Below are 19,147 nucleotides of genomic sequence, written 5' to 3'. Positions count from 1 at the left end.
TGTTATTCCTATATTTTATTTTGCTCCCTGGTTCTAAGAGTGCTGCGCAGTTTTTATTTATGAGTTGTTGAAATATGGAACTCAAACTTCTTTTATTGTTATTGTTGTGATTTTCATATATTAAGATTCTTAGATCACCTCTCCTCATCTTGTTTTTCAAGTCAGTTATTCTGATAAAGGTTTCCTTTTTTCAGGCTTTTGATTTTTCCTTAATATATCTTTTCATTTCAGAATCATTTTCTGCTTGGCCTATTTTATTTTCTGGGAGTTCAGTTTTTGGGTTAGGTTTACCTGTCCTGAGGAATTAATTTTCCTTGCCACTTGTTCCTTCCTAGATACTCTGTTTTCTATCTTTCTCCTACCGCTAGGTAACCTGGTGCTGGATGCTGGTCTAGCGATGTGGCTACAGCCCTGGGATCATCCTTTACCTACCCAGCCTTTTCTCTGTTTAGGACTTCCCCAGGATTATAGGAGCTTTGTGTTCTTTTTGTTTTAGTCCTGAACTCTAGGAAGAATTTCTGATTCTCTTTGGTTTTCTTATGGTACATTTTTAGAGCTCTACTGAGGTATTTTTGTGGAGTCTGTGCTTGTCTGGGACTTAGTGAAATGTTTTTCACTATCTTCTTATGATTTTCATAAAATTCCATTTTCATTGTTTCCTTGTCAATGTGTATGTTATTTCCCTAGTTGAGTTTATTTCGCTGCATCACTTCAGATATCGTGCAATGTTTTGTTGCATATGCAGCACTTTTTAAGAAATCACTGTCCTCCCAGTACAATCTCTGTCCAAGGGTAGGGACATTCTACTTATTGTATTCGTATAATCGCATCGTGTGCTAGTCTTTGCACAACTCCTGCAAAGTTGACTATTCCCATCTTTGCCATTGTACCAGTTGTGAAGTGAAAAGAATTGTTTTGATTCGCATTTCTCTTTTTGTGATTTTGAGCAATGAGAGGCAATATGGCATAGTGGATAGAGCCTTGGACTTAGTGTCAAATCAATAAATATTAAGTACTGTATGTCAAGTGCCATGTTGAGGATACAAAGAAAGACAAAACAGTGTCTGCCTTCAAGGAACTCACATTCTAATGGGGGTAAGGGTGTTTAGGGGTCAGGAAGATATTTTTGGATCCTGAACTAGATACATTAGCTGTGTGACCCTGGGCAAGTCACTTAGCCTCCCTGGACCTCAATTTCCTGATCTGTGAAATTAGGAGTTTTCCTGGATGACTACTCAGGTTCCTTTCAGTTCTGACTCTATGGTACCATGATCTTGTGATTCACATGGTTCTTAAAGAGTTTGTCATTCTTCTTCTGTTAGTTCCTACATATCTTGGATGTCAGTCCCTTATCAGGATTATTTGATGGAAAGATTTTTTCCCAAGTTAACTACGTTCCTTCCTATCCTAGTTTATTAATTTTGTTCATACAAAAGTATTTCAATTTCATATAATCAAGATTTCCAATTTTGTCTTTACTTATTGCTTCTCACCCTTGTTTGTTTCATAATTCACCACCTAGCCATAGTTTAAACAGGTACTAGCATCAATTTTAATCCTAACGTTCTTATGGTAGGATCTCTAATAATTAAGTTAAATATCCATTTTGGATTTAGTGTGTTGTAAAATGTTTTAGACCTAATTTCTGTCAGAATACATTCCGTTTTCCCTAGGGAATTTATGTTTTGGGGTTTATCAAACACTGAGTAATGCCATGTGTCCAGTTGTTCCTTTTGTAGTTTTTTATATTGATCTACTTTTTAAAAACCTAATGTCAAGTAATTTTTTTAATTTAAAAAAAATTAACAAAGTATTTTTTCCAGTTACATGTAATGATAGTTCTCAATTTTTGTTTATACAAGCTTTCCAATTTCAGATTTTTCTCCCTCCCTCCCCTTCCTCCCCCCTTCCCTAGACAGTAGGTAATCTGATATAGGTTTATATATATACATATATACATATACATGTGTATACATATGTATATATACACATACATATTCATATAATAACATTAAACATATTTCTGCATTAGTCATATTATTAGAGAAAAATCAGAGGAATGAGGAAAACCTCAAAACAGAAAAACAACAGCACCAAAAACAAAAGAAATGATATAATTCAGTCAGCATCCATACTCCACAGTTCCTTTCTTTTTCCTGGACTTGGAGATCCTCCTCTATCATGAGTCCCCCAGTACTCTTCTGTACCATTGCATTGGTGAGAAGAATATACTCCATCACAGTAGATCAACACACAATGTTGATGATACTGTGTACAATGTTCTTCTAGTTCTGCTCATCTCACTCATCATCAGCCCACACAAGACCCTCAAGGTCTCTCTGAAAGTGTCCTGCTCATCGTCTCCTACAACACAATAGTATTCCATCACATTCATATACCACAACTTGTCCAGCCATTGCCCAACTGATGGGCATCCCCTCAACTTGCAATTCCCTACCACCACATAGAGAGCAGCTATAAATATTTTTCTACATGTGGGTCCCGTTCCCTTTTCCATGATCACCCTGGGAAAAAGACCCAAAAGTGGCACCACTGGGTCAAAGGGTATGCAAAGATTTATAGCCCTTTGGGCATAATTCCAAATTGCTCTCCAGAATGGCTGGATCAGTTCATAGCTGCACCAAAAATGCATTAGCACTCCAATTTTTCCACAGCTTCTCCAATATTTATTATTTTCCTTTTTTTGCCATGTTAGCCAATCTGATAGGTGTCAGGTAGTACCTCAGAGTTGTTTTAATTTGCATCTCTCTAATCATTAGTGATTTCGAGCATTTTTTCATATGGGAATAGATAACTTTGATTTCTTCATCAGAAAACCGCCTGTTCACGTCCTTTGACCATTTCTCAATTGGGGAATGACTTGGATTCTTATAAATTTGATTTAGTTCCCTTTATGTTTTAGACATGAGGTCTTTATCAGAAGTACTGGCCATAAAAATTGTTTCCCAGCTTTCTGCGTCCCTTCTAATTATGAATGCATTGCTTCTGTTTGTACAAAAACTTTTTAATTCAATGTAATCAAAATCATTCATTTTGCATTTGATAATATTCTCTATCTCTTGTTTGGTCATACACTGTTCTTTCCAAAGATACGAAAGGTGGACTATTCCTTCATCTCCTAGTTTACCTATGGTATCACTTCTTATGTCTAAATCATGTATCTATTTTGACCTTATTTTAGTATAGAGAGTAAGATATTGGTCTATACCTAATTTCTGCCATACTATCTTCCAGTTTTCCCAGCAGTTTTTTTCAAATACTGAGTTCCTGTCGCAGAAGGTGGATTCTTTGGGTTTATCAAACACTACATTACTAGTGTCATTTACTACTGTTTTTCCTGTCCCTAGCCTATTCCATTGATCCTCCACTCTATTTCTTAGCCAGTACCAGATATTTTTGATGACTGTCGCTTTATGGTAAAGCTCCAGGTTTGGTACAGCTAACCCACATTCCTACAAATTTTTTTTTCATTATTTCCCTTGACGTTCTTGACTTTTTGTTTTTCCAGATAAATTTTGTTATTATTTTTTCTAGCTCTATAAAATAATTTTTAGGTAGTCTGATTGGTATGGCACTGAAAAAGTACATTAATTTAGGTAGAATTGTCATTTTTTTTTAAATTAGCTCTGCCTATCCATGAGCAATTGATATTTTTCCAATTATTTAGATCTGATTTTATTTGTGTGAAGAGTGTTTGGTAGTTGTGTTCATAGAGTTCCTGGATTTGTCTTGGCAAGTAAACTCCCAAGTATTTTATATTTTCTACCGTTACTTTAAATTGATTTTCTCTTTCTATTTCTTGCTGCTGGACTTTGTTGGTCATGTATAGAAATGCTGATGATTTATGTGGATTTATTTCATATCCTGCTACTTTGCTAAAGTTGTTAATTGTTTCAAGTAATTTTTGAGTTGATTCTCTAGGATTCTTTAAGTATACCATCATATCATCTGCAAAGAGTGATAGTTTTGTTTCCTCCTTGCCTATTCTAATTCCTTTAAAACCTTTTTCTTCTCTGATTGCTAAATCTAACATTTCTAGTACAATATTAAATAATAGTGGTGATAATGGACATCCCTATTTCACCCCTGATCTTATTGGGAAGGCCTCTAACTTATCTTCATTGCATATAATGCTTGGTGATGGTTTTAGGTAGATAATCCTTATTATTTTAAGGAAAGCTCCACCTATTCCTAAACTCTCTAGTGTTTTTATTAGGAATGGGGGGCAGCTAGATGGCACAGTGGATAAAGCACCAGCCCTGGATTCAGGAGGACCTGAGTTCAAATCCAACCTCAGACACTTGACACTTACTAGCTGTGTGACCCTGGGCAAGTCACTTAACCCCAACTGACTCACCAAACAAACAAACAAACAAAAAAGCTAGTCAGTAGCTAGAAAGTATAGAATCATTTCTTAGCGGGCAGAGCCAAGATGGCAGAGGAAAGGCAGTGAGCTCCGGAACTCATGACGATGATATAGTGGGAAAATGGGTAAGGGTTGGGGTTGGGGTTCTTGGGAATTCCTCTTTAAAGAATTACACCCTCTTGCACACAAAACGTAGTTAGAATAAGGTGATAGTTTATTTAGGAGCAAGGGAAGGGTGGGGGGAGGGAAACCATGAAAGAAATCCTTAGACTTTTCATGGGGAGATTTGGCACAAAGCACATGGCTCAGAGGTACCAAATCTCCTCGAACAGGAGACCGGAAGGTACTTTTATAGAGGACTGATGGGGGTGGACCATCCCCCACTGGTGGTAGCTGGGGGAATTGGGTGAGCAGTGGAGGACCATCCCCCACTGGTAGTGACTAAAGGAATTGGGTGAGGGGTGGCTATGGATCCCTCTTCAGGACACAAAGGCCGCAGCCACACCCAAACTTGTCTCCCCAGGATAAGGGAGACCGGAATGAAGGGTAGGAATCCCAAGCTAGCTCAGTCCGATTTGGTTCCTCTAGGCGTTATCTGTCCTCTGGTTTAGTTTCTCAAGGAGAAGATTCCTCGGTGTGCCCCAGAGAAATTCTGGGGTGCTCTGCACCCCATGACATTCCCCACTTCTCTATATATAAGGAAAGGGGACGAAGATTCTTCTGAAACTGCTTCATGCTGACCGGGGGTCGAAGAATCAAGGCGCAAGGGAGGGGGAGGGGAGAGAAGTGGAGAAGGCCTGGAATGCTCGGAGTTGTGAGGGGCCCAGAGAGTCCAGAGGCAACACGTAGGCACAGTGTCATGAATCCTTGAGCCTAGATGGAACAGACTTAAACAAAAAAAATTAAAACTGACCAGAGCAAAAAACCCCCCAAAAAACGAAAAGGGACTTTATCAGATCAGGAGTCAGGTGGGACCTTTTTGCAGGACAGGGTGTGGCCTGCTTTACAGGAGGGAGTTCAAGCCTAATTCTGAGATAGGCAGTGTCTGTCTACATTAAGGGTCCTTTTATCCCATCCCCACTTTGTGCCTTGATTGCATGCTAGGACCTGAACCAGAGAGTAAGACAGAGGTCACCCCAAAACCATTCCTAGGCTTGCCTCCTATGTCCAGCTTGGCCATAGGCCTGACACGATGCTGGTCAGGAGAGCAAGCTGCAGAGCCGATCTCTTGGGTGCTGCCCTGGGGACAAAGAGGTAGGAGAGCTGACCTCACCTTCGTGCGGCGTCCCCCACTTCTGTGTCCCGGTTTACTGCAGCTGCCAGAATCTCGGCCAGCCAGAGTTCTGCTGGTAGCAGATGTGGTGATGGCTGCTGCTATTATAGAAGCTTGGTCTATGGAGCGGGCATGAGCCATCTTTTCTCTCTCTTTGGCTACTGCAAGGTCCCTGTTATTAAAAATCTTAAAAGCAATGTCAAGGAGTTGTGAGGATGGGATCTGGGGACTCCAGTCTAACTTCTGGAGCTCTCTCCTAATGTCAGGAGCAGACTGGCTGATAAAATGAATATTGAGAACAGTAATTCCTACATCTCTTTGGGAGTCTAGGTTAGTATATTTCTTCAGAGAGTCTGCTAAGCGGCTCATGAAGACAGCAGGATTGTCATCAGACCCCTGTGTTATCTCCCTCACCTTTCCATAATTGACTTGTTTCTTAACCCCCCTTCTCATTCCCTCAACTAGGCAGGTGACCATGTGATTTCTACGAGCTCTGTCTTCCCTGTTATCATAGTTCCATCTCGGTTCTATGACCGGGACAGCTGTAAATCCAGGGACCCCAACCCAATTTCCAACCTGCGAGTGTTCATCCCCAACTTGTACCGCCAGGTCCCAAATCTGTTTTTTCTCATCAGGGGTACAACAGCTGGCAAGAATAATTTGCAAATCAGTCCAGGAAAGGTCAAACTCCAGTGTCACAGACTTAAAGCCATCTATGAACTTTGTGGGGTTCTCTGAGTAGCTCCCCAATTTCTCTTTAATCTGAGATAACTTGCTTATAGAAAAAGGGGCGTGCCTTACTGTTGTGCCCTTCCCAATGGGAAATTCCCTTAATGGAAGCAGGGAAGTAGTGGGAGACGCTGGTAAGGACCTGGGTTGGGGAGATAGCTCAGGTGGAGACAGAGGATTGGGCGCAGGGCCCAGTGGGGGAGGGGTGACAGACTTTGGCTGTGGAGTAGGTGGGGGAGGGGAAACAATCTTTGGCTGCAGCATGGGTGGAGATGGGGAAAGGGAGATAGCCGTAGGTGACTGCAGATTAGGTAAAGCAGATGGGGTAGGCTGAATGGAAAAAACAGGAGAAATGGGAACATATTGGAGTTCCCCCCGATTGTAAATGGGGTAGAGCAGGATAGAGGGAGACTGATATCCACTCCCCGTGTGGCACAGGGAATTGGTTCTGAGATCAGCCAGTGGGCAAGGAGAGGTCTCAGTCATAGAGTGATATGACTGTGGTTGACCCATAGGTACGGAAGCAGGCGGAGAAGGAGTGGAACGAGAAACAGGTAGGGAATGGGTTTGAGGAGGAGGAGAGGCTGAGGTCTCAGAGTAGGTGCCCGAAGAGTTAGCGAATTGCTTGGGCTTGTGGTGATTCTCAACCGGCAAGGGGACCTCATCCTTTCCCTTTGACTTCTGGCTCAAACTCATAAAAGCCGATACTATGGAATCTCTGTCCATCTCCCTTCACGCTTGCAAAACTTGTCCAATTGCAAGATGGTATTATAATTAAGGGTGCCGTGTACAGGCCAATTTCCTTCACTTCCTAGAGGATAATGTGGCCATAAATTGTTACAAAAATGTATCATACACCTCTTTTTCAGGTTTTTAAGTTCCAATTTAGTCCAATCTCTTAGGATGCACCCTAGAGGTGAATTTTTCGGAACACTCCCTTTCTGTCCCATAACTACTGTCTAAGGAGAATAGTCTGAACCAAGAGCAGAGAGCTGGTAAGGGATAGACACATAAGCATAAATGTTCTTACCCAGAAACGTGAAGTCTGAGAGTCCGAGTGTGGTTCGGACATCTAGGAGTCCCAGGCTGCTCTCTGCTGTCGTGCAGACGCCGACCGTCTCTACCTCTCTGTGACTCAAACGGGAGGTTGAGTCCGGTGGGAGAGGGAGAAGAGAAACCCAGAAGGTAGGGCCTTACCTCCAGGTTCTGTGCCAAGCGTGGTCCAGACGTCTGTTTGAGCTTTCAGCGAGGGAGGGAGACTCAGGCTGCCCTCCACTGTCACGTGCGAAAGCTGACCCTCTCTCTACCTCTCTGTGACTCAAACGGGAGGTTGAGTCAGGCGGGAGAGGGAGAAAGGAAACCCAGAAGGGAGGTTCCCACCCCCCAGTTTTGTGTGTTAAGAGGAAAGAGGAAAATCCCACATCCCTACAACGTTCGGGCGCCAGATGATATAGTGGGAAAATGGGTAAGGGTTGGGGTTGGGGTTCTTGGGAATTCCTCTTTAAAGAATTACACCCTCTTGCACACAAAACGTAGTTAGAATAAGGTGATAGTTTATTTAGGAGGAAGGGAAGGGTGGGGGGAGGGAAACCATGAAAGAAATCCTTAGACTTTTCATGGGGAGATTTGGCACAAAGCACATGGCTCAGAGGTACCAAATCTCCTCGAACAGGAGACCGGAAGGTACTTTTATAGAGGACTGATGGGGGTGGACCATCTGCCCGTGAAAAGTTCCTTTAGTGAGAAAGGACCATCCCCTACTGGTGGTAGCTGGGGGAATTGGGTGAGCAGTGGAGGACCATCCCCCACTGGTAGTGACTAAAGGAATTGGGTGAGGGGTGGCTATGGATCCCTCTTCAGGACACAAAGGCCGAAGCCACACCCAAACTTATCTCCCCAGGATAAGGGAGACCAGAATGAAGGGTAGGAATCCCAAGCTAGCTCAGTCCGATTTGGTTCCTCTAGGCGTTATCTGTTCTCTGGTTTAGTTTCTCAAGGAGAAGATTCCTCGGTGTGCCCCAGAGAAATTCTGGGGTGCTCTGCACCCCATGACAACAGGATTGCTCCAAAAAACATCCAAATAAGGTCATAGGAAAATGCCTGGAGCAGCAAAACTCACATAAGAATGGGCTGAAATCATCTTCTAACCAAGAACAGCTTGGAAGGTCAGAAGGAGGGAGCTGCTGTGCTCATACAGGAGTCAGGTCCAACCCCACAGTCACCCTGACACAGATCCAGTCTCAGGAAGTCCTCACCAGAGAAGGAGACCTCCAGAGCCTCTGAATCAGCTGAAGCACCAGTGTCATCTGGAACTAAGCTCACAGTCTGGTGAGTGGACTGAGGCCTGGGCAGGGGAGAGACTACAGGGGTCTATGCTGATGCTAAGGCAGAACTTGGATTTTACACCCCTACTGAGAACCAGGTGGTAGGCTCAAGTAGAAGGGGCACAGGTGGGGGAGGGGCACAAGCTCATCGGAGCTAACAACCACAACACACAAAGCTGGTTGATCAGCAAGTTGGTCCGGGGGTCATCTAGGACCAGGAAACAGGCCGGGTGAGGGAAAAACCTGATTCTCCTTAAATCATACCACCTGGGACTTCTTAAGCTTAGGATACTGCAGACTGGAAACAGTGCCCCATTTTTTTTTTTTTTTAGTGAGGCAATTGGGGTTAAGTGACTTGCCCAGGGTCATACAGCTAGTAAGTGTGTGTTAAGTGTCTGAGGCCGGATTTGAACTCAGGTACTCCTGACTCAAGGGCCGGTGCTCTATCCACTGCGCCACATAGCTGCCCCAACAGTGCCCCATTTTAAGGAGATAAAAGTGTAGTAAAAGAAAGACAAGATGAGCCGACAGAGAAAGGTGAAGACCATAGAAAGTTTCTTCAGTAACAAGCAATACCAAGGGGCATCCTCAGAGGAAGATGTCAACATCAGGGCCCCTATATCTAAAGCCTCCAAGAAAAATAAGAACTGGTCTCAGGCCATAGAGGTGCTCAAAAAGGACTTTGCAGATAAAGTTAGAGAGGTAGAGGAAAAAATGGAAAGAGAAATGAAGGTGATGCAGGAAAGACATGAGAAAAAAGTCAACAGCTTGAAAAGTCAAATTGGAAAAGGAGGTACAAAAGCTCTCTGATGAAAATAATTGCCTAAGAATCATATGATTTTGGTTACTTTTCTTATTGATGTGGTTTATTATTAGTTTTCCTAATGTTGAACCAGGCCTGCATTGCTGGTACAAATCCCACGTGGTCATAGTGTACTGTACATATACAACCTAGATCACATTGCTTTCTCTCTTGGGGAGGGAAGGCAGGGAGGGAGAATAATTTTGAACTCAAAATTGTATAAAAACGAATGTTGAAAACTATCTTTGCAGGTAACAGGAAAAAATAAAATACTATTAAGATTTGAAAAAAAGAAGTAAAAATCATTAAAAAAAAAGAGTACTGCACTTGGAATAAAGACATGGGATTGAATCTCTGAGCTTCCAGTAATTTGGGCAGTGGTCACTCAGCAAGTCACATTCTTCCTTGGGCCTCAGTCTTCCTATCAAGAAGGTGAGTATTTTGGCATAGATTAACTCTAAGGTCTCTGTCAGCTTTTATATTTTATATTCTAAGGCACCTTTAGCTCTATGTTGGATTCTCTCCATTCTCTTCCACCTTAGAACAGTCCAAGTTCTGTAGACAGGTGGCTCAATGGATGGAGTACTGGGCCTGGAGTCAGGAAGACCTGAGTTCTAATCCAGACTCAGGTACTTACTAGCTGTGTGACCCTGAGCAAATCTCTGCCACTCTGTTGGCCTCAGTTTCCTTAATTGTAAAATGGGATAATAACAGCACATACCTTGCAGGGTTGTTGTAAATGTCTGATGAGATAGTATCTGGAAAGTGCCTATCACAGTGCTTGGAACATAAGGGGTACTATAAAAATGCTTATTCTCCAAACCTTTCCCCTCTCAGGATGTTTCTGGTTCTTAAATTCGATGATCTACAGCCTCAAACTTGATACTCTAATGTCCCTCCCAGGGCTGATATTCCACATTCTATGTGTTTGGTTCATTTCCAGGGCTAATAGTCCATGTTCTAAAGGCCCCTTCCACCTTGGTTGACACATTTTCTCCTGTCTCTTCAAGGTCTGACTTTCTGATTTAAGGCCCTGCTTAGTTCAATATACAACATAAGTGAAAAAAATGACCACCACCCCCAAATCAAAAGTACATGTAACAAAATGATAACGATCAAACAGGACTCAAATGAAGAGATGAGAAAACACCCCAAACCTATCCCTCTGGGGAGGTGGCAGATCAAGAAGTGTTACGTTGTGCATGCTTTCTCAATGTATCCATCAGTTGTGCAGACTTTTTTTCTCTATTAAAAATACCATACATCATGTGGGAAGGCTCTGGAGGATGGGGAGGAATATATGGAATGACTATGATAGATACAGAAAATATCAACAAAAACATTTTTTAAAAGCCCAAAGTTGAGAGATGGTGAGCCTAGTAATTAGCTAACAGAGAGACAGAAAGACAAACAGATCGAGACAGAGTATATACTTACTATGTGACAGACACTTTTCTAAGCACTTTACAATTATTGCCTCATTTGATCCTTCCAACAACCTGGGAGATAGTTACTCTCATTTTCCCCATTTCACAAATGAAGGAGTGGAGGTAAATGGAGGTTAAGTGACTTTCCCAGGATCACTTAGCTAATGAGTTTGAACACAGGTCTTCCTGACTCCAGGCCTGAGACTCTCTCCACTGAGCCAGCCATCTATCCCCAGTATGAGGGATACTTCAAGAAAAACCCGGTTGGGCTCTTGACAGAGATAGAGTTTAAGGATCAATATCTGATTCTTACTCAAGTATTCACAGGATAGAAATAGTCTCCATAAGATACTGACCTTACTAACAAAGGTTTTGCATATTTAACTGGAGTCTTGCACGTGCATCAAAAGGGTCTTGAACTAACAATAGTGAGAAGAGGGAGGGAAAAAGCATCCTACACATGTCAGCCAAGCCCAGTAGCATAGCAAGTAGCTGATGCATCCTAGGAAGCAGAATGGAACTAGAGAATCTGTAATTCACCAGAGACAAATCTCTAAAAACAAAGACAAATCAAGTCCACGACCAGAGATGGACATGCACAAATGCCCAAAATGTGGGCAACAGAAAAGGTGACCTAGAAATATGAGGGGGAAATATAATATAACGCCATACATTAGGTGACCCACTGACACTGTCTGTCACCTTCTTCCTTTTGATAGTCTCTTCCTTCTTAGTTTTCCTGAAAAATGCTCTCTCCTGGTTCTCCACCTCCCTAGCTGACCCCTCCCTCTCTATCTCCTTGCCTCAATTTTCATCCAGGTCATACCCACTAATGGTGATTGTTTTACAAGCAGCTGCCCCAGAGCCCTCTTCTCTTCTCCTTATATTCTATTCATTTGGTGATTGCATCAAGATCTATGGATTCAGTTATCAATTCTATGCAGATGATTCTCCAATCTTTGCATCTAACCCTAATCTCTCTCCAGGGTAGCTAGGTGGTGAAGTGGATAGACTGCCAGGCCTGAAGTCAGGAAGACTCATTTTTCTGACTTCAACTCTGGCTTCAGACACTTTCTAGAGGTGTAACTGACTCTGGGCAAGTCACCTGAACCTGTTTGCCTCAGTTCCTCATCTGTAACATGATCTGGAGAAGGAAATGGCATACCACTCCAGTATCTGTGCCAAGAAAACCCCAAATGGTGTCATGGGGCGCAGAGCACCCCAGAATTTCTCTGGGGCACACCAAGGAATCTTCTCCTTGAGAAACTAAACCAGAGGACAGATGACACCTAGAGAGATAAACTGAACCAAATCGGACTGAGCTAGGTTGGGATTCCTACCCTTCATTCTGGTCTCCCATACCCTGGGGAGATAAGTTTGGGTGTGGCTTCGGCCTTTGTGTTCTGAAGAGGGATCTGTAGCCACTCCTCACCCAATTCCTTTAGTCACTACCAGTGGGAGATGGTCCTCCACTTTTCACCCAATTTCCCGAGCTACCACCAGTGGGGGATGGTCCTCCCTCTCTAAAGGAACTTTCCACAGGAAGATGGTCCACCCCCATCAGTCCTCTATAAAAGTACCTTCCAATCTCCTGTTCGAGGAGATTTGGTACCTTTGAGCCATGTGCTTTATGCCAAATCTCCCCATGAAAAGTCTAAGGATTTCTTTCATGGATTCCCTCCCCCCACCCTTCCCTTCCCTTGCTCCTAAATAAACTATCACCTTATTCTAAGTTTTGTGTGCAAGAGGGTGTAATTCTTTAAAGAGGAATTCCCAAGAACCCCAATCCCTAACACATCCCGTACCCCATTTTCCCACCATATCAATGGGGTCATGAAGAGTCAGACAAGACTGAAAAGAGCAAACAACAACAATCTCTGTGCGGACTTCCAGTCTAGCAACCCCAGTTGCCTTAAGGACAGATTGAATTGTTTGGCTTGTAGATGTCTTCAGCTCAAGATGCCAACACTGAGGTCACTCCCCCCACAACTTTCCTACTTTCAAAATCCAATATTCCTGTTGTGGGCAACACCAACTTCCCCAGGCAGCCAGGCTTTCAACCTGTGTGCCATCCTGAATGCCTTTCTTGTGCTTAGACCATGTGAGGAAAGGAGTAATGGTCCCCTCTCAGTAGGACACAACGGCCACATCAGTACTGATCAAATTGTAATCTTCTGGACCTGTTTGAGGGCTTGGGTCTCAATCCCCCACCCCCTCCCCTTATGCAGACAGATCGTGTAGTTCAAGAGGCCTGTGCTGGTCTCAACTAGGTCCGTTCCTGGGCTGTGTCCATATAAGAGAGGATTGAAGAAATGTTCCTCTGTGACTTCACTATTGGCTAAGAACTCAAAGAAGAATTATTGAAAATTATCATAAACAATACTGCATTCCCCTTAGCTAGTTTTTTTTGCCCTTAGATTGTATCCTGTAAGTAAACAGCCAGTGATGAACAAGGGGAGCATTCATTTTCCCTTAGGCACCAGGGATAAAAGGGGCCTGGAGGGGGGCGGCTGGGTGGCACAGTGGATAAAGCACCGGCCCTGGATTCAGGAGTTCCTGAGTTCAGGTCCAGCCTCAGACACTTGACACTTGCTGGCTGTGTGACCCTGGGCAAGTCACTTAACCCCCATTGTACTGCAAAAAAAAAGAAATGGGGGGGGCCTGGAGCCCCTATGCTTTGTAATTCCTGGCTGTAGCACTTGCTTGCAAGTACCCATTCTCCTGAGAATGAAAATCAAAGAGCTTTTGACACACCAATGCTGAGTTAGAGATTGAATTGGAGAAAAGGGTCATTTTCACCAAGAGGAAGAAGAGAGTCATTTTCCTCACCTCACACATTGCAATCTCCTGCTTCTACCTTAACAACACCTATCATACACACCCCCTTCCCTCCTTCCAATACTGACACCACCCTAGAGCACACCTTCATCAACTCATGGCCACAGCCTGCTGGTTGGTCTCACTACCTCCTGTCTCTCCTCCCTCCCATCCATCCTCCATTCAGATGTCCCCATCATCTTCCAGAGGATTAGGAAGGACCATCTTATGAACCTCTTCAATTAACTCAAGTGGCTGCATATCATTTCCAGGATCAAATATAAAATCTTTTTTGGTTTTTAAAGCCTTTTCTAACCAAATCCCTTCCTTCTTGTCCAGTCTTCTTGCAATTTACTCCTTTCCACGGAGCCCAGGATTCAGTGACACTGACCTCTTTGCTCTTCCTCATCCAGAGGAAATGATTGGACTAGGCTGATATGTGTGGGAGGATTTTTCACCTCCTATTCCCTCCATCTGGAGCTTTTTCATTTGTTTCAGTGAGGTCTGACTCTCCTGACCCCAAGTGGGGTTTTCTTACCAGAGATAATAGAATACTTTCCCATTTCCTATTCCAGCTCATCAGACAGATAAGGAATTGAGACAAACAAGAGCAAGTGACTTGCTGACCGTCACACAGCTAGTAGGTGTCCGAGGCCACATTTGATCTGAGGAGCATGAGCCTTCCTGGCTTCAGGCCTGGTGCTCCATCCACTGTGCCACCTAGCTGCCTAAAATGGAGGCATTTTTAGTTTAAGACCCTCCTAAAAAGATGTGCAAGACTCCAGGTAAATAAATCCCTAGTGAAACATGTCTGTCTGACAAGGATTATGGAGACTGTGAATGTCCTTTGAAGACCAAGCTAAGAGCTCAGCTGTTCTTCCAGAAACTTTAGCATCTCAGACACGTATTCACTCAGACTGCCTGAAGGACTGTCTGTCCCTGTCTGTCTGTGCTCCCTACCTCCATCCCTGTGTCCCCTGTCTCTCTGTCCATATTTCCCTTCTCTCTCTGTCCATATTTCCCCTCTTTCTCTGTCCATGTGTCCCCCCTCCCTCTTTCTGTGTGTTCCTCCCCTTTCTGTCCATGTCTGTGCCTGTGTATTTACAAACACACACACACACACGCTCATGTTATGTTTATTTACATATTAGTCATGTTGTAAAAGAAGAATCACAACAGGGGAAACTACAAGAAAAAAATAACAACAACCAAATAAAAATAGTATATTTTGATCTGCATTCAGGCTCCATAGTTGTTTTAGTGGATGCTAAGAGCATATTCCATCATAAGTCTTTTGGAACTGCCTTGGATCATTTAATGTTCTATTAAAAATTGTTTTTCAATTCCAAATTCTGACACCCTCCAGCCTGTCCAACACCCATTTAAATGGAAAACAATAGAATACATGTGAAGTCATGCAAAACATATTTCCATATTAGCCAAGTTGAGAAAAGTCTTAAAAACAGGAAAGAAAAAAAAGTGAAAACATAGGCTCCAATATGCACTCAGAAATCATCAGTTCAATCTCTTTCTCTCTGAAGACAGCATTTTTCATCATAGTTCCTTTGAAAGTATCTTGGATTATGGTTTTCATGAAAGTAGCTAATTCTCACAGTTGAGCAATGTCACAACATCGCCGTTACTGTTTACAATGTTCTAGCTCTGCTCAGTGAAATTTGCATCAATTCATGTAAATCTTCCCAGGTTTTTCAGAAACCATCCTGCTTACATTTCTTACCGCACAATTACATTCCATCACAATTGTGTAGCACAACTTGTTCAGCCCTTCTCTAATTGATGGGCATCCTCTCAATTTTCAATTCTTTGAGCAGGCAATTTTCAAAGGAGAAATCTAACCTATCAAAGACCATATGACAAAATGCTCCAAATTACTAATAATGACAGAAATGCCAATTAAAAGAACTCTCAGCTTCCCCCTCATACACACCAGAATTGGAAATCGAAAAAGGTCAGAGAGGCTAAGGGAAAAGAGGCATAGCAAGGCATCATTCATGGAGATAAGAATTGTCCTTGCAGCTCTGGAAAGCAAGTTAGAACTATGCCCCCCACCCCAAACCACTGAACTGTGAATGCATTTTGTACAAACAAATCCAATATGAGACCTACTGTGAAGGCAACCATCATATACACCAATTATTGATAGTCGTTCTTATCATAGTTGCCAGAAGCTAGAAATTAAGAAGGTGGGCACCTAATGGGAATGAATAAACAAATTGTAGCAAAAGAACATAATGGAATATGATTTTGCCATAAGTCATGATGGTCAGTTCCAGAGGGAAGTGGACAGACAACTATATTTTAATGAAGACCGAAATGAGCAGAACTAAAACAATTTATACAACATTATAGGAAAAAACCATTTGATTTCAGAATTCTGATTAAAGCGATGAGAAATCCTAATTCAGAGGACTGAGGCTGAATCACACCAGCCACATACGGCTCTTGTCCTAGTGGTTATAGATTACGATACACAAATAGATGTACTTCTGGACTTAGTCCATAGAGGAATTTGTCTTTCTGGACCCTGAGTACTTATTTCGAGGGTTGTGTTATTGCTGTGGTTATAGACTCAAACTGAATTTCCTAAAAGTTTAAAAAAATCAGTCTGCAAGACCCAGTTAAATAGGTTACAAATCCTAAGTGGGAGTTGGGCTTGGGTAATCCTGGCCCCATAAAGACACTTTCTTTCTTCATCCAGTTCCCCAGATGGTTGGAATCCCTAAAAGAGATGGTTTTGCCACCTTGACAGACTTCAAAAGAATAAAAAGGCCAAGACCTGAGGCCAGAATGAATAGGATAGTGATAATTAATGGAAGATGGAGAGGTTTCTCCTTGACTCTTATTCTATTCTCTCTGCCCAGGAAGATGGTCTTTCATCAGGGAAGCACTGAAGAAAAACGATCCATAAGGGAGAGCCAAGAAAGCCAAGAAAGGAGATGGTAAGAGAGTGCCCAGTAGCACTTCTTAGAGGCAAGCCACTGGGCCCAGGTGTCTTCCATCCTCCAATTAGGGGGAGAACTTGCAGGGGTCAGCTGCTGTCAGAGGGTTGGCCTGGGGAGGGGGAGATGCCAGGGAAGGAAGAAGAGCTGTGAGGCTGAGCAAGTCTCCGCACCTCTGTTGGCCTCAGTTTCCTTAATTGTAAAATGGGATAATAACAGCACATACCTTGCAGGGTTGTTGTGAATGTCTGATGAGATAGTATCTGGAAAATGCCTAGCACAGTGCTTGGACCATAAGGGATACTATAAAAATGTTAATTGTCCAAACCTTTCCCCTCTCAGGATGTTTCTGGTTCTTAAATCTGATGATCTACAGCCTCAAACTGGATACTCTAATGTCCCTCCCAGGTCTGATGTTCCACATTCTATGTGCTTGGTGAGGTGAGCCACAGGGACACACGGTGGTCAGTTAATCTCCAGGGCAAAGTTCATCCTGGTTTACTAAAAGAACTGGCAGATGTGATTGCTGCACAGCTATATTTGCTGAACTCTGATTGCTGAACTGTCATATTTGAAAGCTTGTGGGGAACAGGAGAGGTTCCACAGGACTGCAGAAGTCTAAAGGTCCTCCTGATTTTCCAGAAAGTGGGGAGATTAGCATCTGCAACCTCTTATGCCATTGAGCATGGCTTAGATTGCTGACAAAACTCTAGAACCCATGATGAAAGGGATGGCTGTGTAAGATGTTGGTCTGAGGCAAATGTCTTCCACCATGCTCAGAAAGGACCTATGTGGGACAGTAACAGGGGGTGTTTATGAGGCAGACGAGCCTGTTTGCACCTGAATGGACAGGCCCATGTTGTAGGGAACTGAGGGCAGGGGCAGCTGGGAAGTCTCAGAGTTAGGAAGCAGAGTTTCAGGAGGGGGCAGGGGAAGCTCGGAGTCCCCAGGATGCCACAAATCTCCATGATGAGCATGCCCCAGGGAGCCTGGAGTACCTGAGTGAGCCTAGACAGCTAAGAGCAGGGTACCTGTTAGGATAACAATAGGAAAAGGGTGTGAGTGTGTGATAGATATGGGCAAATCCCAGAGGAGGAGACTCCCTCTCTCAAATGCCATTGACAACATCTCAGCAACTTCACACTCTTAGAGAGTTTCCTAGAGCACTGGCAGTTTCAGTGGCTTCTCCAGGATAACACAGACAATGTGGGGCATATAAAAATTTATAAAAATAGCATCCCCAGGGGCAGCTAGATGGCACAGTGGATAAAGCACCAGCCCTTAATTCAGAAGTATCTGAATTCAAATCTGGCCTCAGACACTTGATACTTTTTAGCTGTGTGACCCTGGGAAAGTCACTTAACCCCCACTGGCCCGCAAAATAAAGTAAAATAAAATAAAAATAGCATTCCTATCCAGAGCTCCCAGGTCAAGGAGAAAATACTGTAAGTAGCCAGAAAGAAACAATTGAAATATTGTGGAGACACAGTCAGGATAACACAAGACCTAGCAGCTTCTACATCAAAGGATCAGAGGTCTGACAATATGATATTCCGGAGGGAAAAGGAACTAGAATTACAACCAAGAGTCACCTACCCAGCAAAACTGAGCATAATTCTTCAGGGGGAAAAATGGGAATTCAATGAAAGAGAGGACTTTCAGGCATTTAGATGACAAAACATGAGCTGTATAGAAACTTTGACTTTCCAAGACAAGACCCCATAGAAGCACAAAAAGGTTAATAGAAAAAAGAAATCATACTGGTTATTAAAAGATTAAACTGTTTACATTCCTAAATGGGAAGATGATACTTGTAACACATAAGAACTTTCTCATTATTAGGGTACCCGGATTGAGGATATTTAGACAGGCCACAGGTGTGAGTTGAATATGAAGGCTTGATATTGTTAAGGGCTAAAATTCTAGCTAAACTGTCTAAACTATTTAATGAGTGGTCGCCAATAAATTATAAGCTTTAGCAAGAGTTAGGCTTTTAAGCATTTATTAAGGAGAATAAGAATTTGGTAAAGAAAAAGAAAGGCCTAGATTCCTATCTATTAAAGGGAGAGCACATTTCTAGCTCCGCTCTCTGCCAGAGTCCAAAAAGAAGAGAGCCTCCGTCTCCTCCTTCCTCCTCCCACTAGTCCGCGTCACTTCCTGATACCAAAGACTCCTGGTCTTGCCCTCAAAGACCTTCGCTTCATGGGCAGAACTCTTCTACAGTTAGTATCCAGCAGGTGGCGTTATTCCAATCGTTACAGTCCCCCCTGTTGTTCCTCAAGAAACAAAATGTTTCCTTGACGGAACAGTAAAAAGAATATAATAACTATTGCTAACTAATAATATGTGAACAACAATATAGAAAAGGAAGAGAGGAAAGTTTTGTCCAGAGGGGCGATTTTTTTTTTTTTGTCCTCATGAACCGACG

General features: G+C 42.9%; 1 long non-coding RNA gene across 1 annotated transcript in view; it reads right to left on the bottom strand.

The window, feature by feature from the left end:
- Positions 1-2,345: 2,345 nt before the first annotated feature.
- Positions 2,346-19,147, bottom strand: part of LOC122733575 — a 337,836-nt gene continuing 321,034 nt past the window's right edge. The window contains exon 6 of the long non-coding RNA XR_006353920.1: positions 2,346-2,364. This is a non-coding gene — a long non-coding RNA (uncharacterized LOC122733575). The remainder of the gene's footprint in view (positions 2,365-19,147) is intronic.

The sequence above is a fragment of the Dromiciops gliroides genome, chromosome X (genome assembly GCF_019393635.1).
Source record: "Dromiciops gliroides isolate mDroGli1 chromosome X, mDroGli1.pri, whole genome shotgun sequence".
Taxonomy (NCBI): Eukaryota; Metazoa; Chordata; class Mammalia; order Microbiotheria; family Microbiotheriidae; genus Dromiciops; species Dromiciops gliroides.
The sequence above is the reverse complement of the archived record's forward strand: the minus strand, read 5'-3'. Positions and strand labels throughout refer to the sequence as shown.